Source organism: Saimiri boliviensis, chromosome 2 (genome assembly GCF_048565385.1).
Source record: "Saimiri boliviensis isolate mSaiBol1 chromosome 2, mSaiBol1.pri, whole genome shotgun sequence".
Lineage (NCBI taxonomy): Eukaryota > Metazoa > Chordata > Mammalia > Primates > Cebidae > Saimiri > Saimiri boliviensis.
In genome coordinates this window covers 88,822,712-88,845,147 of record NC_133450.1, presented here as the reverse complement: position 1 = coordinate 88,845,147, position 22,436 = coordinate 88,822,712, and the positions used below count along the sequence as shown (strand labels likewise).

Genomic DNA, 22,436 nt, shown 5'->3' with positions numbered 1-22,436 from the left:
GAAACATGGTCCACTGGATTGATAATTTTTGACATCTTGACAGTTCCTAGTGAATGTCCTTCTCTCAGCCTCACCGGACAGAGCCTGGTTTAGAATGAGAGGTAACCTACAGAGTTACTGCTTTTCTGTAGTGAATCTAGATCTGCCAATAAAACCAGAGGGAGAAATGATAGATTTGGAAGAGACCACCGGAGAGTGAACCCCCGTCTCTTTATTTTCCATCTGGCAAACCTGAGGGGCAGGGGAATGGGCTCCTCGTGAGCCACGTGACCGACAGTGCTTAGAACTCAGGCCACGCGGCTCGGCTCTTGGCAGGCTCCTTCATGCCATGGGAACAGTGGAGCCCTTGCCTGGAGACGGGATCCACTTTGTTCTCCCTGTAAGGCAACCTGTTATTAAAGCCTCCCCCTGATTCTAGGTTTCAGTGCCTTTCTTTCTGAACTACATTAGGCCCCCTAAGTGCCTTTATTGCCGCGTAGGGAGAGGGAAAATGCAGACAGCTTTGTAATTGAACAACCATGCTCTTGTCAGTATTCATTGTTTTCAAACCAGCTATTACAGGGGGCTAAGGGCCCGGTGTGGCACCGGGAAGTCACACTGGCCTTCTGCACCTTGCTGCCTGAACAGCTCCCTCATCGGCCTTTCCCTGTGGTCCGTGGGGCCATATGACTTTAAATTTTTGTTGTTTCCTAAGTTCTGCTCTGGCAAGCAAGCTCTGTCTTAAACCTGCAGAGTTAAATTTACCCAGACTGACAACTGTATATGCAGGGTTTAGTTACATAACAGCAGTTGCTGCTTTTCACATCATGCTAATCCAAACGCGGTGCTCAAAGAGACCAGGAAAAAGCAGCCCTCCCTCCGTTTGGTGCGCTACACAGCTGACTGGATTATGTGTCTTTAAATTTTTTTTTAAAACACTGTAACAATTATTCCGTTATTCTGACTTTGGTGCCATTAGGTGACTTTTAAAATGTCTTAATTATTAGGTTAGCAGATGCTGTGTGCACACGTGCCATTTGTTAATTTATGCCGTTTGAAATGAAATGCAGTTGTTTGCGACATGTTTCATAATATTATGGCTAACTGAGTCGTAGTGCTACTGGAATTACAAAGCTGCGAGCTGGGAAAATGTGCGCGTTAGCCTCATGTACTCTTTGAGAAGCGTTGAGTGCTGCTTGTGCAGCTTCACAGTCACTCCCGTCTCCTCGGTTTCCATCTGCATTAGATCCTTGCAACCTGTAACGGGCTGGTGAGACCAGGCCTGGGATCTAAAGAACTACTGGAATGCTGGAGAAAGAGGCTTTTCCATCCCTAAATAGTCCGGGCTTATCGGGTAAACTGCTGTGCTGCTGAGTTGTCATGCAGACTCGGGGGTCTGAGGACTGGTGATGCAAGCTTCTGGTTGATTGTTAGTCTGATATTGCCCATATTCAGCATAAGCTGCTACTTAGTGCTCAAGTTACCCCTGAATATTTGTTGAGTAGTTACTACCCACAATATTGGATAGGTATGATATAGATGTGATATAATGGGACAAAAATACGTAATTTAGGGGTCAGCTCTGGATTTTAATTGTGGCTCTTGGTTTACTATTAGGTCGGTGCAAAAGTAATCATGGGTTTTGCTGTTTAAGTAGCAGTGAGACCTCGGCCAAATCATTTTCTCTCTGTAAGTCTCAATTTCTACAAAGGTAATAGACATATCTGTCAAGTAGCCTTTTTGATCAAGATTATAAAATGACCAACATTCTGCTTGGCACATAACGTATTGGGTGCTCATTCCCTGCCTTTGGACGCTCATGTGGGATGGTAAAGGCATATGTGGCCTCAGGAGATTACCATCTAGATGAATAGGGAAAGTGTCAGTAGGCCCTGAGTTAAATAAAGGCACAGATAATATGAGCATGTCGCAAATAGGCTGTGACTTGTCGACTAGTGGGTGGTGCACGTAAAATTCAGTGCATTCCATGGAGAAGATAGATCACTAGGTAAGCTTCTTATATGTGGATCTTGACCAGTTTTGGAAGAATGAAAATTTAGATAGGTGGAAAGACAGCTGGGGGTTGTGTGTGGGGAAGGCTGACAGATGCTTATTCATGGGGCCAATGGGTCGAAGCACAGAGGTGAAGGGGTCAAGGTCCCTATGGAAAACAGTGAGAATATGCATTTGTTTTGGGAGTAACGGTTTGTGTGAAATACATAGTGGGATAGATTAGAACTGTAGATCAGAACCCCTCTGTGGAGAACTGTGAATGCCAGGTTAAGGAAATCCTTGCCGTAGCTTGTGTGATTTGGTGTGATCAAGCATGGAGGTGTCACTAGACCTGCAGACATCTGGGAAGCCCAGCACAGCAGCAAACCCGTGAGTGTGGAGTAGACCTCTAGTGGCGGAGAGAGTTACTGCAATCCTTAATGGCACGAATCTTGTTGAATGCATAACTCTCACAAGCTTGGCTACGCTGTTACACATTGGAAGCAGAACGTAAGTAACATCCAAGCTGACGGCAGTAATAGCTGACAACCTAAAATCTTACAGAGTCAAAAGAACTACAGAATGCATTTTTTAAAAAGTCAGAGACTGGGGTCATTTAGGGATAAGGTAAATCCACCTGTATGCCTCTGTGGCTCCTGAAGACATCACTGTGTCACAAAAGAAATCATAATTGGTGATGTTGAAATAACAACATTAACAATATATTATTATTAACAACAATAGCAACTAAAGGGCTGCTTTTTTGTGTGTTCCAAGATATGTTAATCATTTTACTTGCATTGGCTTAATTTTCACAGCACTTCAGTGAGAATGGTACCGCAATTATCCCTATATTACAATGTGAAAACTCTAGCTTAGAAAGGTTAATGAACTTGCCCAAGGTCACACAGTTGAAAAATTATATAACTGGAATACAAACCCAGGCCGCGTGGTTCTACCTGCGCTTTAAAAATACCCTATACCCCCAATAACCTCCAAGCCGTAGACCATGATGAAATAAAGTTCAGGAAGCCCTTTTACTGACACACTGAAATGTACAAAGTTGCATTCAGAAATACGAACCATGAAAAAATAAACAGAAGCCCATTGTCTTTGAAGTCATGTATGTGGAGTGCTGCCTTCTCCACCAATATGGTCTAAGTGAGGAAGTATTACAGATTTTAAGTCAAAATGAGAACTATGTGACGGCTTGCTCCTACTGCTGGCCTGACCCCATGTGCATTTACTTTCTTCTCTGGGAACTTGGAAGGGTACAAGGTCAAACGTCTCTGAAAGGCATCCGTTCACCTTCTGCTCTAGAACTTGAAGCAATTTCATTAGTGCTGCCGTTGATTCACGTTGGACTTCAGGCACTTCCCACGGGCCATTCATTATCAGTCTTGGCCCTGCTGCAAGAGAGAGGGAAGGGCAGCTAGAGGTGGCATTGGTAAAAGCACACTCCCCAGGGCTATAGGAAATTGCCGTGGATCTGCTTCCAACTACAATAATTCTTGAAAAAGGGGCCGTTTTAAGAGCAGCAACCCTTCCTACTTGCCCCTGGAGCCATCCACTAAGGTTAATGTCTAAAGGTGGCATATGGTGGAAATGAAGCATTAAGCTGGGACTGGTGACACTTGACACTCTCACTGTTTGTGTGACCTTGGGAAAATGATTGAACCTTTCTGGGTCTGAACTTCCACAACTGTCAAATTACAAAATTGTAGGGTATTGCATATATAACGCAATTAACATCCTGTTGATTTATAAGCACATGGAGCTGCTGTTATTATTATTGGTATTGGTTGTCACTCTCTGGAGTTCAAATGAGAAAAAACAGACTCAAACTATCTTAAGTAAAGATGGAAATTAATGGGCTCATGTCACTAGAAAATTTAAGGAGGAGATCAAACTTCAGGAAGGGCTGGATCCAGGTAGTCAAGGGTTTCGGTATTGGCCTTTCTCCATTCACAGGCAGTTCCTCAACAGCAAGAGACCCAAGGGAAACAGTCTAACTTTTGCTGTAATGAATCCTTAAAAAAATACTCATTAGCTTAGACTAGTTCATGGGATGCCCCTTCCCCACCCCTGCAGCAATAACTGTGGAGTTGGGGGCCTGAAGGTAGTACACCCGGTGGCAAGACTGGGTCTTGTGGCTACTTTTATGGAGCACATAGTAGATTCTAAAAATATATTATTGCTTTATGAAGGGATAGAATTTAGATAGCCTAAGCTTTGCTGAAGACAGAAGTACGGGTATTTCAGGATGGTAGGAACAGAGCGTAAGGGGTAGGAACTGGCGTTACGTGTTCGGGGATGAGTAAGATGGTGTATGTTTGGATAGATGGTTCATATTGGGAGTTTGAAAGACATAAGGTAGGAGAGAGAGGGGCTGGCAAGGGCCTTGATTGTTGGGCTACAGTTTCATTGTTACTCACTGGATAATAGAGAGTTGTTGAAGGTTTCATGCCAAGGAGTTATAATAGGAACAGCAACATCTGGTATTTGCAAACACCGTTCCATTGGTCAGTGATGGCCATAGGTACCTTGTCTGTTTGACCTCACAACAGCCCTATAAGGCAGGTGTGAGCTCCGTTTCACAGACTAGAAAATGTCTGCTCGGAGATGTTAAGGGACTCTGTGGAGCTCTCTGACAACCAGAGTCTCAGAGCAGGGAGGTGAACTCAAGTCTGTAGGAACCAAAGCACATACCCAGTGAGGAGCATGGTGGCTTGGGTTGTGTACTGGTAGCAGTGTGCGTTATCATTTATTCTATAAATCATTATTCAGCACTAACCAAGGAAAGGCAATACGCTCACTCACTGCCTGACTGGCTTTGGGTCTCAGGGCAGTGTAGACCACAGCGAATTGCGGCAGTCACTGTATTTAGGGTGCTTCCAGGTAGATGAGGCAGGGCTCAGTGCTGAGATGCAGAGAGGCCCTCAGTTACTGAGCACTGGACCCCTTATTTTGTAGCAGGTATGTCCTTGTTGGTGAGTGGGGTACCTGGGTCTTGGGTGGAGATGGTAGATAATGTCATCTTTTCCTGATCATGTAGGTTTTTCCTCTTCTCTGGCTGGAGTGTGCTGGACCCCTTGTAGCCTGGTTAGGAAGCTGGCAATCCAGAGTAATTTGCCTTTAAGCACAAGCCAGTACAACGTGTCACTTTTAAAATAAAACACATTAATTTCCAGAATGCCTACTTTATGGGGAAGAGCAGCCTGTCTAAATGAGAGGAATTAAAGGCCAATGGTCAAGTCCTCCACATTATTCACACCACCCTCCTCAATAAATCACAATTGCCGAAACCGCAGGTTGGCATTTCCTTAAATAGCACCGTGTTGGTTAGGGGTGACGTGTGCTGACATGACCTCTGTTTGCATACAGCATGCTCTGTGGAGAGCCACCCCTCAAAAGCTGCATGTAGCTCTATCAACCCGAGTACCTTGTGCCCCATTAAACAAGGTTTAGATTGAGCCTGGACCGCAATTGGAGTCTTCATTCTAGGCAGCCTTTTCTGAGAGAAGCGAAGCTTGAACGGCAGTAGTATTTGGCATTCAGACCCATCCCACTCTACAGACCCAATTTTTAAATATTCCTGTTATTTTATAAACCATCAGGGTTTCAGAACAGATGCCAGACGACAGAATGTGAGACACAAAATCACAAATGAGCCCGTTGGTACCTTGGGTCTTGCGGAAGCTCCCTTGATGGACAGAGTTGACCTTGGATTACTCTGTGTGTTGCGTCTGCATGAGTACCACTTTACCGTTCTTATTGTTTGGAAAGGGAGTACAGATAAGCAGTCACTGTCTCAATTCCATTGGAAGGAACGATAGAGGGGAAGATGAATATTTTAAAGGTTGGCAGTGTGTTCATCTGCAAAGCACTGGGCTTGACTAAAATGGTTTTGACACAGCCTGAGAAGTACAATAGGCAGCCTTGTGGTGTCCTGGGACACAGCTAAATGAATGAAAAAGGGGCGGGTTGTGTGGTGGCGTCATCTTCCATTTCACATTTCACTCTCGACTATCAGATGTGCCCTTGATCCGAACCCATTTCTTTTCTTTTTCTTTCTTTCTTTTTTTCCTTCTTTCTTTTATTTATTTTATTTTATTTTATTTTATTTTTGGCTACAAGGAGAGCAATGGCAGCCTAGATGTGCTTTCCTTCAAAAAACGTCAACTTGTGATACAATAATACAGTTGACAGTTCCTGAGTGTGTACTCTGCCAAGAGTTGTACCAGAGGCTTCATGCGTAGTGTTTCCATTCCGAATGATGATTGTGCAAGGGAAGTGCAGCTGTTTCTATCTTTAGAGGAGGAAACAGAGGTTCAGAGCTTTGCCCAAATCCATAACGTTGGAACCAGCCTTTTAATGCAAATCTCTTCTGTTTGAAAGACTATGTTGTTTCCGCTGTATAATGTTGCTTCCCACGTGGAGATGCGAATATATGAAAAATCTCCCTATTGCATTTAGTTTTTGTTTGTAGACCTTGCCTCGCAGCTGAAAGGCTAAGAATCTTAGCTCATGAGCTACTGAAGATCAGTAAGGTGTTTTTGTTTTGTTTAGTTTTTAAGGGCAGCCAGTGGGAAAATGAGTTTCATATATATAAACAAAATATTTATACTTTATACAAATGTGTATAAAATGATGCACACACACACACACACACACACACACGCACACGCAGTCATTCTGTAATATACCCATTGGGTGATATGTCAGTTCTCCTTTCTTTTTTTTTTCTTTTTTTTTTTTTTTTTTTTTTTTTGAGACAGTCTTACTCTGTTACCCAGGCTGGAGTACAGTGGTGCCATTTTGGCTCACTGCAACCTCTGTCCCTGGGCTCAAGAGATCCTCCTTACCTTAGCTTCTCATAGCCTCCCTTAGCCACCCTTAGCCTCTCATTGTATTTTTTGTAGATACAGGGTTTCATCATGTTGCCCAGGCTGGTCTCAAACTCCTTTGCTCAAGTGATTCACCCACCTTGGCCTCCAAAAGTGCTGGAATTATAGGCGGGAACCACCCACCATGCCCAGCCTCCTTCAAACTCATTATGCAATCTCTCTCATGATTTTATTTTCTAGGAAAGCATCTTCTGATATCTAAAGGTAGGCCTCACTTTATGCAGGACATGTCTCCGTAAAGTTCATATTACTTTAGTTTCTATGCAACGTCGTGCTTTCCATGTACCATGTAAAACAATCAATTTTATAGAACTTATTGATGTCCCTTTTGTTAACAGCACAATGCCCCTTGTAAAGTCAGGTTTTATTTTTGTATGTGTTTCCTGATTTTAAGTCTGAGCGCACTGATGTTCTTAAAGCAAGACACACTGATTTTTTTTTTCTGGACCAAATATTAATTGATGGAGAAAAATAATTTTGGTTGCTAAGCATGAGAATTAGCCTCACCAGGCTTTTGGAGTTTGAGGAATGGATACACTTTAAAAGACATAATGAACTTCATTTCAGGCCAATGAATATAAATCTCATTTATTATTTTTACTAAGAATTGCAAAATTTCCCGTAGTGTAGATACCCGTGAATGTATTCATCCCTGTTGACAAACATGTAGGTTGTTTGCAGTTTGCTGTTGGCTTTTCCATGATAAATAATGCTGGAATAATGATGGATGTCTATTCTCTCTTCAGTACTTGGGGCCCTGTGTGGGCTGCAGGCCTCCTTCTCTTTTTCCCTTCTTTTTTTTCTTTTTCTTTTTTTTTTTTTGGAGACAGAGTCTTGCTCTGTAGCCCAGGCTGGAGTGTAGTAGTGAGATCTCAGCTTACTGCAACCTCCACCTCCGGGGTCCCGGTTCAAGCAATTCTCCTACGTCAGCCTCCCAAGTAGCAGGGATTACAGGCACGAGCCATCATGCCCAGCTAATTTTTGTATTTTTTAGTAGAGACGGGTTTCACCACGTTGGCCAGTCTGGTCTTGAACTCCTGACCTTGTGATCTGCCCGCCTTGGCCTCCTAAAGTGCTGGGATTACAGGCGTGAGCCATCACGCCTGGCCTGCAGTTCTTCTTCTTGCTGGAATATTGACATTTTGCTGGCCCCACAGGACTCCTCCTCCAGCCATCCTTGGGGTCATCTCCTGCAGAGCGGCTGGGACCTGGGAAGCCAGATGGGCAGGCTGGAAAAAATCCTCTCAAAATCAAGAGCCCATAGCTGTGGAGCGCGAGCCGGCAAATAGAGTGCCTGGACCCAGGTACTGGGTGTTATTTATGTCTTGTTCCTGTGACGCTGTCCATTACGATACCATTAACCCTAAGAAGGTGAAGATCATCTCATGTTTATTTTTAAATCTTTTGTAACGTCTAGCATGAATGTAAGAATGCATCTATCCCAGGGACGTTTAAGGACTGTGTTGAACACTAAGGAGTCAAGGATAAAGAAGACGGGACTTTTAGGCTCAGTGAATTGCTGTTTGTCACCCAGCAACTCAGCAAGAGAAGCAGGGGCTCCTTGCTCTTGTGTTTCCCCTTCTCTTGTTTTCTTTCCCGAGCGTTGTGTATTTTTTCATAGTGTTCTAGAAAATCTGAGAGTAGATTGGTAATGCCATTGATTCTGACGAGCTGATACAATTTTTTCTTCCTCGGTGAGTACTCGTAATATTAGTACTTAATATTGAGAGCAGGGGGTAAGGCTTTTTCTCCTGGACCTTGATCATTCACAGGTTAGGAGATGATGTTCTACTTCATTAAAAGTGTGTTGAGCTTCTTGAGGGAGTCTCCTAGGAATGTGTGATGTTAGACTTTTCTGAGATCCCTGTTTGTTGTTGAAGGAAAGAGGACCAGGGGGGCCACTTTTATCACCTGCCCTCTCCCCAGTGTGGACCCATGTTTTGAAAGACTTTGATTATCCAGCTGCATTTTGATTTTTTGATTGTTTATTTAAATTATTGTTTTTAAGTCATTAATGATTATTTCCCAATTGTTACTCAAGACAGTGTGAGGTAGGTACTCTCAAACAGGTCACCCATAGGGTTCCAGCCGAGAGATCTGGGTCAGCCTGTGTGGTTGTGATGAAGGCAATTGCACGCTTTCTGTTAGAATTTTTTAAATATTCCCTCTAGTTTTGCAGAACTCATTGGTGTCTGGGTTCTTGGATTGGGCACTGCTGCTCCGGAGTAAGAGTCAGCTAACTAGGCCCCGTTGGTGGGTCAGACCTGGCCAACCCACAGCCCGGTTTGTAAATAAAGTTTTATTGGAACATAGCCACACCCACTTGTTGACACATGGCCTGAGTCTGCTTTCAGGCTACCATGGCAGAGTTGAGTAGTTGCCACAGAGACCTTTTGGCCCACAAACACAATTCGCTTTTTGACTTTTGGCAGAAAGAATTCCCCCATCCGCGCTCCCGTCTAGAGGAAGGTGGCCCTGAGGTGTGTGGGGTGGGAAAACCTCTTTGAAGCCTAGGCAGCTTGGGGTTGGGTCGTGGGTATTTGGGGAAACAACAGGGAATGTGCCAGCTGCTAAAAGGAGAGCCGCGGTGAGAATGACATCACTCAAAGCCTGTCGGAATCTTCTGCCTTATGGGACAGAGGAAGAAGGTCTGGCGGGCCTGAGGCGTGCAGTTCAGGGGTGTGTTAGGGGAGGGTCGAGGGAGACGATGTCGGGGGACTTCCTTTAAATTCCTGCCTTAGGAATTTCTGGTGCCAAAAGAGGGAGAACCATGAACAAAGCGAGGCACCGGGCAGTCCCGTCTTCTCCCTCACCAAATGTTCCTCGGAGCCCCCCAGGGTGCTTCTGGGGCAGCCACCAGATAGGCAGCAGCTCTTGCCAGCAGTGTGGGCTTGTAAACTTTTTCCTTCCCTTTTATGCCTGTGGTGATAAACATATGCTTTGAAGCATGAGATTTGATTATCCTGTCTTAGCGCTTATAAATACAAATGTGATTAATGGTCATAAAAAACGGGTTGACAGTGTAAGACGAATTCTCAGCCACGTCGCCCTGCCCGGTTCCCTGCGGAAGACGCTGCTTCTGCAGAGGCTGTGTTGAACCGCGTGAATGACACGGGCCCACTGCCCATCCCTGCCGCCTCCCTCCTCCCTCTCCCCTTGGTCTTTCCCTCAGATCTCCCCATCCTCCCCCTGGAGGCCCTTCCTCCTTGATAATTAAAATTGGTGGATTTTCCCCTGGAGAGTTACCTGAGGTAAGGATCCGAGTCTCTTTGTCATGCCATTAATAGTCCGGAACTCTGCGGAAAGGCATCTGGCTGCCTTCTCCGTCCCCACTTGGGCCTGGCGGGCCGCCTGCACATGTTGGGGAACAACACAACCTAAATCCGGACAATTTGTATTTTGGTAGTGACGGGGATCTTCTCTCTCTCCCTCTGTCATTTTGCATTAAGACCCTGCCACTAATAAAACTAATTAATAACTGCTGGCTCGATGTGGAATAGTTGGACTTCTTAAAACTGGCAGCCTGCCACTGCCGCTTTTGAAAGGAGCACTTCATCTTTGTCATGGACAGGATGAATATTTCTCCACACTTCTAATTGGACAAAGTGCCTTTCAAACTCACTGGCGTTTCAGAGAGAGCAGATAAGTAGTCCGTGTGCTCTCCAGATACAATCACCTCTCAGCTGCCTCCAAGATCGGGAGCCAGTTCCCAAGAGAAGCCAACGCAGAGGGCTCTGAACTTTCTCTTCTTTAGTGAATCCTCCTAATTTTACCTCTCACCTCTGGCCCCAGGCAGAGGGAGCTTTAAGGGCAAGCAGGGTGCTGGAGCTCGGCACACCACGGTAGGAAGGAGTGGTTCTCATGTTTGGGGAACAGCACAAGTAAGGGGCAGGAGTGGGGGACCTCTTGGAAAATGCAGATTTTGGTAGACCTTCCCCAGTCCTTTTGAATCCAAATCTGCAGTGCCAGGGCATCTGGATTCTTTTTCTTTGTTTTTTTTTGAGTCTGCGTCTGGCACCGTCCCCCAACCTGTTGTGCCGTGGTGGTGTGATCTTGGCTCACTGCAACCTAGCCTTCCGAGTTCAAACAGTTCTCCTGCCTCAGCCTGCTGAATAGCTGGGGTTGCAAGCATGCACCACCACGCCAGGCTAAGTTTTTGTATTTTCAGTAGAGGCAGGGTTCCATCATGTTGGCCAGGCTGGTCTCGAGCTCCTGACCTCTTAGTGATCTGCCGACCTCGGCCTCCCCAAGTGCGGGGATTATAGGCATGAGCCACCATTCCTGGCCAGGGCATCTGGATTCTTAACAGGCTTCCCAAGTGCTTCTGATACACACCGTGGGCTGAGGACTACAGGGACAATCCTGGGGCTTTCATCCCCCTAGGGCTTTCATCCCCTGGTACAGGATGATGTTTGCTTTTTAGTCACTTAACCAGCACATCTTTTTAGATGACAGAGGGATGCAGCATGCTGAGCTAGGAAGACATTGTAGTCTAATCAAAGACATGACGCATGCATATGAAGACTTAAATGACAGCAGTGAAATAATTAAATTCAATAAACAGATTGTGTTTTGCAGACAAATCACGAATGGTCAATTTTTCACATTCTAGGAGGAGCCAGCCACAGAGGGAACTTAGTATTGCGTACTGAATAATGAGATGTGTTTTTCTTAGGGTGAAGGTTAACCAGCATGGCTCTCGAGCTGGGTGGTAAAGAAGGTATATTTAGTAGAGAAACAAAGTGGGGTGTTCCAGGGAGGAGGAGCGGCAGGAATGCAGGTCTTGGTCTGGGCATTTCATGGTGCCTGTGTGATGAGAGATAAGAGAGGTGTGACTGCAGACCACCTCCTCCTGGTGAGACCATCAGAGGCATGGGGAAACGATGAGATTAGGCTGCATCTGAGGTACAGATAGGGATGCCCCAGAATTAAGGGACCAAAGGCTGCAACTTAGTCCTGCACAGAATGGATCAGAGTGGTACTTTAGGTTATTTCAGCTGCTGCATGATCAGTAGAATAAGGTTTTCACTTGAATGTGGGAGCCAAGAGAGCGAAAATTCAATGACTGACAAATCTAAGTTTTCTACTTTGGGGGACCAGTGAGATAGCAGCGTAGCTGGCCAGAAGTTTAGAAGGTATCCTAAGGCTTTGCCAACATCAGGGGCAATCAGGGAAAACCACTCTGATTACAGAGTTGGGAGAGATGAAGTTTCTGATGAGAACATTCTGGGAAGATTTCACTTTTTCTTTATACTTGAGTAACCCTGGTGTCACTAGAGATTCTGCCAATCTGGTTGCCTAAATTCATTTCCTGTCCCTCTTATTGAACGTTAATGCTCATAGGAAAGAAAGAAGATGGCATCAACAGGTCTGGAGGCTAAATATCATTTAGTTTGCTGCAGAGGCTCAGAGATATCTGATTGTCAGCTGATAATCACTTCATGCTTCATCAGCGTGCTGAAACCTCGTTTGCAGAGGGACATACCGAGATCACGAGCTCTCTGCAACAAGCAAAAGGACGTGCAGGACAGCTTTGCAGCCTGTGTTCATTTGTTCCAGGTAACGCCTGCACATTCCACATGTCTGCCACCTTGGTAAGTTCCTGGGTGGTGGGAGCTAGAGAACAGAAGTACCAGTCCTTCTTCTTCTTCTCCTTTTTTTAATTTTAGGGACAGGGTCTCACTCTGTTGCCCAGGCTGGAGTGCAGTGGCACAGTCATAGCTCACTGCAGCCTCGAACTCCTGGGCTCAAGGTGTCTCTCCACTTCAGCCTTCTGATTAGCAACAGCTACAGGCACATGCCACCATGCCCAGTCAATTTTTATTTTTATTTTTCATAGAATAAAGGTCTTGCTGCGTTGCCCACGCTGATGTTGAACAATCTGGTCTCAAGTAATCCTTGCACCTTGGCATTCCAAAGCACTGGGATTATAGGTGCAAGCCACCACTCCCAACCTAACATTCCTTTTTTGATTCAGCAAAGCTTTATTTACTGTGTGGCTGATTCTGTGGCAAGTACTCTCCTAGGGGCTAAGGCTATACAATAGATGAAGCAAAGTTACTTCTCTCAAGGAGCTCCTGTGATAATTGAGGAGATGGATGTGTATAGATAATTAAGATTGAGTGTTGCAGGTACTGAAACAGAATTTCATACCAGGTACGTAGGTACCACAGAGCAGAAAGTGATTAATTCTAAGGAGAAAGAGACTCTCCTTAACGCTAAGGAGACAGAGACTTGTCTTAGGGGGACATTGAGAGGTATCCAGGGAAGGCTTCCTGGAGGAGATGATGCATTGTGTGAAGTTTGGGAAAGTAACTGGCCATTTTTCTGGACTGAAAAGGAGGTGAAATGCAGGCTAGGCAGAGAACACAGGGAAGTATGAATAGCTGTTGCTTCTCAGTGTTCAGTGTGCAAGGGAGGTGTGCTGTGAAGAGATAGACACATGGTTGCAAACGCAAAGTTTATGTTTTAACTTACGGAATGGGAAGATGGGGCACAATCATGATGCATGGTACTCATCTGTGGGAAGCAAGTGCATTCTCACATCAGCTGTTTGGAGATGGGTTTGTGAGTTCTGTGGACTTGGTAAGTGGGCTTTGACAGGAGATGGCTCTGTGTCGTTTCAGCCATCTGAACTGACCGATGAGGAGGGGGTCATTGGGTTCGGGCAGAGGTATGTGGGAGCATCCAGGAAAACTTTGCCTTCCCACTCCAAGGATGGGGAAGGTTAGGCAAGGCATGTCTGTTTGATAAAATTGCTGGGAACAGAGGTATGCAAGGAGGACATGAGCCTGTTGATTGTAACTCATTCATTCGTATACCAGAGATGTTTAATGAGCATTTACTTTGTGGAAAAACACAGGACAAGGTACTTTTAGCAGTGATACAGATTCTTCCCTGTTCTCTGCCATTAAAACATTACCATTTTTAAAAGATGGGTACACAAAATCAGAATACATGAGGAAAAGAAGAACTAGTGTGAACTGCTTTTAAAGGAAGGAGGGATGCAGGAATGATTCCAACAAGGGATTGCGGGGAGGCAAAGGCTTCAGCTCTGTTCTCTGACCATCCGCAAGCCACATTTTTTTTTTTTTTTTTTTTTGAGATGGAATCTCACTCTTTTTGCCCAGGCTGGAGAGCAGTGGTGTGATCTTAGCTCACTGCAACTTCCACCCCACGGATTCAAGCAATTCTTCTGCCTCAGCCTCCTGAGGAGCTGGGATGTCAGGCATCTGCCACCACGCCCAGCTAATTTTTGTGTTTTTAGAGACAGGATTTCACCACGTTGGCCAGGCTGTACTAGAACTCCCGACCTGAAGTGATCTGCCTGCCTCGGCCTTCCAAAGTGCTGGGATTGCAAGCGTGAGCCACCGTGCCTGGCCACAGTTTTAAAAAATTGGAAATACCTTTTAGGCTTGCAGAGCAGTTGTAAAGATAGTACAGGTAACTCTGCTCCACTCCTCACCCAGCTTGTCCCAAAGTTAACCTCTGTAACCATGGTACAACTTATCAACTAAGAACTTAGTGTTGGCAGAATGCCACCACCCACAGACTTTATTGGATAGACTCATTCTTCTGCCAGTGTCCTTCCTCTGTTCCAGGATTCCACATTGCATTCAAGTTGCTTTGTCTATTTAGTCCTCCAACCTTTGACGGTTCCTTGCTTTTCCTTGTTTTTTTTTTTTTTGTTTTGTTTTGTTTTGTTTTGTTTTGTTTTAATGATCTTGATCTTGATCCCTGTGAAAAGCATTGGTTAGGAAACTTGAAGAAGCCCCCCCACTACCACCCAATTTGGGTTCTCTGGCATTTTCTCTTGGTTAGAGGGAGCTTGTGGATTTGGGGGAAGAACACCACCACACAGAAGTGAGGGGCTCTCTTTAACATATCATATCATCAGTAAATTGCATCATGACACCGAGTTGTCCGATTTCTGGTGATGTGACCCTCGATCTGATTCCCTAGTTAAGGAGGTGTCTGCCAGTCATCTCCACCATAAAGTCCGTAAGTTTCCTTCGTAATCAACAAATACTTTGAGGCTAGGAAATATTCCAATTCTCCTTACACTTACCAGGAGCTCCTTTTCAGTCCTTTGTCGTGGTTGATTCTAACCAAGCTTCCTGCCGGAAACAGCACCGTGGCTTCATGCGATGCTCTGTCTTCCATCTTCCTGCCGCGGGCTCCAGGGAATAAACTCACACATCATGGATGTTCCCAGGGTGATGGTAGCAGGTGGAAAGCATTGGTTTTATTTATGTAGAGAGGAAATGGTGCTCAGGGCTAGCAATTTGTCCAAACACACATTTCCAGATGAGATCTACACTACTTTCTTTGTTTTGGTATCATGGAAACAGCACTGAAGTGGAGGAAGGAAGCCCTGAGGACTGGTCTGTTCCTGATGATACTGAGCTGTGTGACCTCAGGCAAGAAACTGGAGTTCTCTGGGCTTCCCTTTTCCTGAAGTGGCTGAGGTTATATTAGTCAATTCCTAGTGATTCGCTGGTCACATTCTGCAGTTCTACGGTGAGATTTCCCTCTTGGCTAGAACTCTACCTCTGATAAGGAAAACCGAGTTAAAATACAGTAAAGAAAACAGATAGGAAAGGTGTCCGAGTGTTATATGACGTTGGAGTCTGTATGATTGAGACATCCAGTAAGGGTATTTTGAAATCAGGCTAATGAGTGAGAAATAAATAGCTATTTTCAAAGTCTCACAAAAGGATATACATTCAATTATAGTGGATGGTTGTAAGAATGGACAAGTTCTTTATGTTCAAGACCTTTCCCCTCTGTAGCTTTTCATAAGATGAGATTGCCTTTAGTTACCCAATCTCGAATTTCCATTCTAGTGCTACTGGTGTTTCTCTCTTCTTTTGGAGTATGCAGACATCTCTCCCATATTAGATTCTGGGCAACATCTTAATTCTTACCATATGGCCGTAGTCTTAAAGCTGAACATGGAAATGACCTACTTTATCAGCTTTTTTTTTTTTTTTTTTTTTTTTTTTTTTTTTTTTGCCAAAGCTAATCCTAGGCATATACACATTTTTTCTTTGCTCTGCTAGTGAAAATGCTTGTTCTTTGCTGATGGGCACGTCAGTTAAAAGGTGGCAACAAAGTCTGATTGATTTCAGAGCATGAATTTCTAACCCTCATTGGCGTCACATAAGCATTCCAGATTCTCACATTTTCCCCCTTTCTGGTCATTTTCTGCTAATTAACTCTTTTTCTCTTTAGTACTGCTTTTTGCCTTGGAGTTTTTACCTTGGTTTAATTTATCGTTTGAAATTCTTGCCTTACCATTTGCAATTTGTATCCTTTCAGAAGGATGAAAAGAACTAAATGTTCTTCCAGGAGGTATGTTTTTAGGAAAGGGCTCTCTTTAAATGGCTACCCTTCATTCTCAAACATACCAAGACCAACTCAGTAAGACACATGCTGGATTTCTGTCTTGGCTGGAAATAAATGGAATGTTACTGCTCTCTTAGTATTCCTTAGCATTTTACTTAATTCTAGTAAAATACTAGAATTAAGTAGTCCTATGATACTAGTCCTATTGACCTGTAAGATGACTGACTAGGGGTGTGTGTGTGTGTGTGTGTGTGTGTGTGTGTGTGTGTGTTGTTTTTTGAGATGGAGTCTTGCTCCACCTCCCAGGCTGGAGTGCAGTGGCATGATCTTGGCCCACTGCAACCTCCATCTCCCAGATTCAAGCAATTCTGCTATCTCAGCCTCCTGAGTAGCTGGGATGACAGGTGCATGCCACCACATCCAGCTAATTTTTTAGTAGAGATGAGGTTTTGACATGTTGGCCAGGATGGTCTCGAACGAACTCCTGACCTTGGGTGATCCACCTGCTTCAGCCTCCCGAAGTGCTGGGATTACAGGTGTGAGCTACCACGCCTGGCCCTTATGTGGATTTTATAAGTGTCTACCATGTTTGGCAGTGTGCTAGGTGCTCGAACACAACAGTAGACAACCCACAAGCCCTGCTTTCAAGGTGCTCATGGTCTAGTAAGGAAGACGGCAAAAATACAGAATGTCAATAGAATGTGCTACATGCTACCTTAGACATAGGCACAGCACACAGAGGTAAGACAGGGGAAGGAATTTTTAAATGTCTCTGTAAAAGAAGAATTCAGGGAAAGCTTTTTGGAAGAGGTGTTGTCCAAACTGGCTTTTGCAAGATGAATAAGATATTGCCAGGAAGAAAACGTAGAAGATTGTGAACGCTATGGTGACAGAACATAGCAAGGTAACTAATTGGTCCACACAAATGACCCTATAACCTTGTAGGGTTATAAGCACTGAGCCATGTAAGGTGTTGCATAGTTTAATCAGCCTGTGTGTTAAATCTCATAAAACCGTTGAGAACAACATGCTCTCTAAATTTGTAGAAGATACTATTTCTCTGAAATGAGAAATAAGTAGTGATAGGATGGATAAATGAAGCCGTAGGTAATGAAAATTTATCTGTACCCGTACCTACCTGGATCCTCCATTTACTTCCCTTTCCTTGTCTTTAAGCCATACTTACCTGGCATCTTTAGTGTAGTAATTGTTGCTCTACAGTTTTGTCTTTTTTTTTTTTTTTTTTCCCTGAGATGGAGTCTTGCTCTGTCACCCAGGCTTGAGTGCAGTGGTGCAGTCTTGACTCACTGCAGCCTTCGCCTCCTGGGTTCAAGTGATTCTCGTGCCTCAGCCTTCCCAGTAGTTGGGACTATAGGCGCACATTACCACATCCAGCTATTTTTTGTATTTTTTTTTTTTTTTTTTTTAGTAGAGATGGGTTTCACTCAGTTGACTAGGCTGGTCTCAAACTCCCGACCTCAGGTGATCTGCCCACCTTGGCCTCCCAAAGTGCTGGGATTATAGATGTGAGCCTCCATGCCCGGGTGTCAGTTTTGTCTTCTTACCATCGTTTGCTTTTCAATCATGTGTAAGCAGGTTTAGAGGGCCTGAAGGTGGTTATCCAAAGATCTTTACTGGCTGTGTTCATTTATTGAACTCTGAACATTTTAAAGCAGTCACTAAAACTCTTTAATCAATTGGTTTGTCTGTTTGCCCCACATTTACTAGATGTCAGGCGTGCTGCTGAATCATGGGCTGGCAAACTCTTTGAAAGTCTCATGACCCCTTTATACTCTTAAAAATTATTGAGGATCCTTTGTAGGGACATGGATGAACCTGGAAACCATCATTCTCAGCAAACTGACACAAGAGCAGAAAATCAAACACCGCATGTTTTCACTCATAGGCGGGTGTTGAACAATGAGAATACATGGACACAGGGAGGGGAGCACTACACACTGGGATCTGTTGGGGGGAAATGGGAGGGATGGGGGTGGGGAGGTGGAGAGAGATAGCATGGGGAGAAATGTCAGATATAGGTGAAGGGGAGGAAGGCAGCAAATCACACGCCATGTGTGTACCTATGCAACAATCTTGCATGTTCTTCACATGTACCCCAAACATAAAATGCAATAAAAAAAATTATTGAGGATCTTAAAGAGCATTCATTTATGTGAATTACATTTATTGATATTTACCATCTAGGAAATAAAAATAGAAAAAATAATTTAAAATACGTGTATTTTAAAATATAACCCATTGTATCCTAACATAAATAACGTATTGTAATGAAAAAAAAAATCTTCTAAAACAAAAACCGGCAAAGAGTGGCTTTCTTTTTTATTTTTGCATATCTCTTTTATGTCTGGCTCAATAGAAAACAGCCGGGGTCCCAGCTCTGCTTCTGCATTCAATGTGTGGTGGTATCACACATCATATAACCCCTGGAAAACTCTACTACTTGTCAAAGTATTATGAAAATTGTTTTGACCTCATGGGTTTCCTTGGAAGAGGTGACCCTCCCACAAGAGACCACGGACCATGCTTGTGGGAACTGCTGTGCAAGATCATGCCCCTGCCCTCTATGCAGTGGAGATACTGAGGCCTGGAGGTGGCATGAAAAGAACCCAAGGAGGCAGAGCTGTGAGCTGAGGCCCTCGGGTCCATATTACATCCCAGCAGATTAGACCATGATTCCTTCATGTGGCCACATTTATTTAGATTTGAATCCACAAAAGAAAAAACACTGCATGTGTTTAGATTTTTTTGTACCAAAAGAAGAAATATGTAGATGGGTCAAGTAAAAACATTAAATAATGGGTTAGATATAGCAATACATTCTCCCCCATCAAAAGATGTTTTCAAAAGCGTGTGTAGTCTATATGGTTAGCTATTCAAGGACTTACCATTGGTGCCATGTTTCTATTTAATGTCACTTGTCTCCTGGTAGGTTGTTGCTTGTCATTTATATGGAGGCTTACTTCTTTTTTGTAACTAACAACCTGTTTATTCCCGTTTAGTATTTGTGTATATGAATTGCATACTTTTTTGTGGTTTCTTCACGTAGAGTATCTTTTATTTGTAAAACGAATCTTGGGGTGATGGTTTATTTTAGAGTTAAATCAGTCAAAGTATCAAAAAGCTTTTCCTCTGATGCCTTATACGTGTTTTAGTAGACACAGTACTACCAATATTTTACAATATTCTTGAAAGAAATGGCTGTGAGCATTCTAGATAAAATTGGTGTATTCATATTTTTCTGCTCATAAAATAGAATTTGAGCACTTTCAGATTATATTTTGAAATATTTAGGGCAACATATTTAATATGTTTTAAAAGTTAACTGGGGAGAAAGGTTGGAAGAGTTTTAATTTCTTTGGATCTGAGTAATTCAAGTTGCAAGCTTCTGTATTCAATTTTTCTTGCGTTCTGTTGGTTGGTTTGGGATTTTTCTTGGCCTGGGATTGAATATTTTGTATCACTTTAGGAAAGTCAGGGTGTAGCTAGCTTTCAAAGTAATAACTCAGTTTTATAGTTGAATGGATTTAGAATCAAAGGATTTTGAAAAATACACATTAGGTTCATTGCTCTTTTTTAGAATCCAAGTATTTTAAACACACTTTCCAATGTAACACTTGGAGTCTTCTTTAATGCTAAGAATAAGAAAATGGAAGGCAGGTTTTTTTTTCTGCCTTCCTTCCTCATTTCTTTCCCCTTTTCCTTCTTTCCTTTATTTTCTTTCCTTTTTGTGGGGGTGGGGGGTGGAGTCTTAACACCGTTGCCCAGGGTGGAGTGCAGTGGTGCAACTTGGCTCACTGCAACGTTCACTTCCTAAGTCCAAGGGATTCTCAGCCTCTCGAGTAACTGAGATCATAGGCACATGCCACCACACCAGGCTAATTTTTTGTGTTTTTAGTAGAGACGAAGTTTCACCATCTTGATCAAGCTGGTCTCGAACTCCTGACCTGAAGCAGTCTGCCTACCTCAACCTCCCAAAGTGCTGGGATTGCATGGGATTATTACTGTGTCAGGCTCCGGTTCCTTTCTTCCTTGTTTTTTGTTTTGTTTTGATTTTATGCCTCTCTTTGACTCCCACCCTGCCCTGATTTGTAACACTCAAATGTCCATTAAAATGCACAAACAGTTATGTGATGGAAACTGGGCCCTGGTGCTGACAGCTGTATTTTTCCCATAGTTGTAAACATGTGTGCAACCACATATTAGTCTTTAGCAATTATTTGTAATAATAATACAGTGATTTATAAAGTTTCTTTTTCAAAACAAAAGCCGGAGTGTGCAGACCACACAAATTTCAAACATATTCAAAGATGTAAAACATTTTGGGTGAAAATCCCAAGCCTGTCAGTATTTCTAAACATGCATTTCTGGAAACCTAACTCTCCACTCACCTGCTTTTCTAATTGCATTTTCCTCCAAGTGCCTTTGTGCTCACTGGGATTCAGTAGCCTTAACCCAGAGTGGCAAATCCTCCTCTTCTCTGCTGGAAGTAGCATGATTTGTGGATGCTGAAAAGTTGTAGAATTAGACATCAGAACTCCTTCCGTCATTTCACAGAAGGTGCGTGATAAACACTGAATGGCTGTGTAAGGATTATGTCTTTCGATGTCTTTTAAATACTGAACCATTGATAGCCACGTAAGGCCAATGAATCCTGTTCCATTCCTCTTTGTCATCTCCTTCCCCCGACCCATGAGGGCAGGCATTCAGCAGATGTAGGGCGATGAATGTTGGAGAGGGCAGTAACATGTTAATATAAGGCCAGGACATATAAAGCATGAACCTTTGTGTTAAAACCTTTGTACCTCTCTTGATAGTGTATAAATGCCATAATTTTAACAACAACAACAATAATAGTAGTCATTTTGAATTAACTGTGTTCCTGACATCATTCATATTAGGCATATTATATGTGTCAAGTCATTTAATTATGAATTATACAACTATATAAGTGTTATGATTTTCCCATTTTACAGATGAAGAAACTGCAGCTTGCCCAAGTTCATGTGGCTTAGTAAGCATGTTTTTAAGCAGTTGATTAAAAAAAATTCCTTTTTAGCCAGGCCAGGTGGCTCATGTCTGTAATCCTTAAGCATTTTGGAAGACTGAGGAGGGAGGATTATTTGAGCCCAGGAGTCCAAGATCAGTCTGGGCAGTAAGCAAGACCCCATCTCTGAAACATGAAAATAGAAAGAAATATTTTCTTTTTGTAGATAGGCTTGCTTAAAGGGCTGACCATCTGATGTACAGGAAATGGAAATTACTCTCTGAAAAGCAAGTGATCTCCCAGACACACCCATTTAGGAGACCAGGATTTTATTTTGATCCACAGGAAACGAAATGAGTTAGGGAATAGTCCTGTATCAGCAGAGTTTATTATGTAAATGGCCGTAGGGTGGTCTACAGAGGGAACACCAAATAGTCTGACTGTCTACCAAGAAGAGAGTGTTCGAACACGTGTGCAACCTTGTGACTATGATGTGTGCAGCGGCATTTAATAAAAAAGAGCTAGATCCGCTTGACCTGGGAATATACTCAACACATGTTAAGTGCTAAAAGATTCAAAGTAAATAAATGTTTGTGTACTCCAAATTGTTAAAGAAAGAATATGTGTATATGTGTGTGTGTGTGTGCATATGCGTGTGTGTGTGTGTGTGTGTCTGCAGATATTTAGATGAATTTAGGAACCAGTATGATGGCATATGATCGAACCATTGACATTGGTGATCTTTGCAGGGCAGAAGCCTGTGGTTGGCGTGAGATAGGAGAGGTCTTTTTTCATGTACGCCCTTATTGTTTCAATGCTATAATAACTTCTGACATTTTCTTATGAGATTAAAAAATAAAGCTTAAGGAAAGAAGACAAGCTCTACTCAGAGCAGAAAATAAGGGTTTGAGCCTTAGTTTTGTGGCTCATTACCTCTGTGACCTGGGTAAACACAAAACTTTGGTGAGCCTCAGTTTCCACATCTTCCTTCCTTGTTTTTATTTGAGACAGGGCTTTGCTCTGTGACCCAGGTTAGAGTGCAGCAGCAAAATGATGGCTCACTCCAGGCCTCAACCTCTCAGACTCAAGCGATCCTCCCACCTCAGCCTCCCAAGTAGCTGAAACCACAGGCATACACCACCATGCTTGGCCTCTTTTTTTTTTTTTTTTTAAGAAATGGGATCCCACTATGTTTCCCAGGCTGG

General features: G+C 43.4%; 1 protein-coding gene across 1 annotated transcript in view; it reads left to right on the top strand.

Moving 5' to 3' along the window:
• The window catches only part of RORA (RAR related orphan receptor A), a 739,946-nt gene that overhangs the window by 31,256 nt on the left and 686,254 nt on the right, over positions 1-22,436 (top strand). The window lies entirely within an intron of this gene.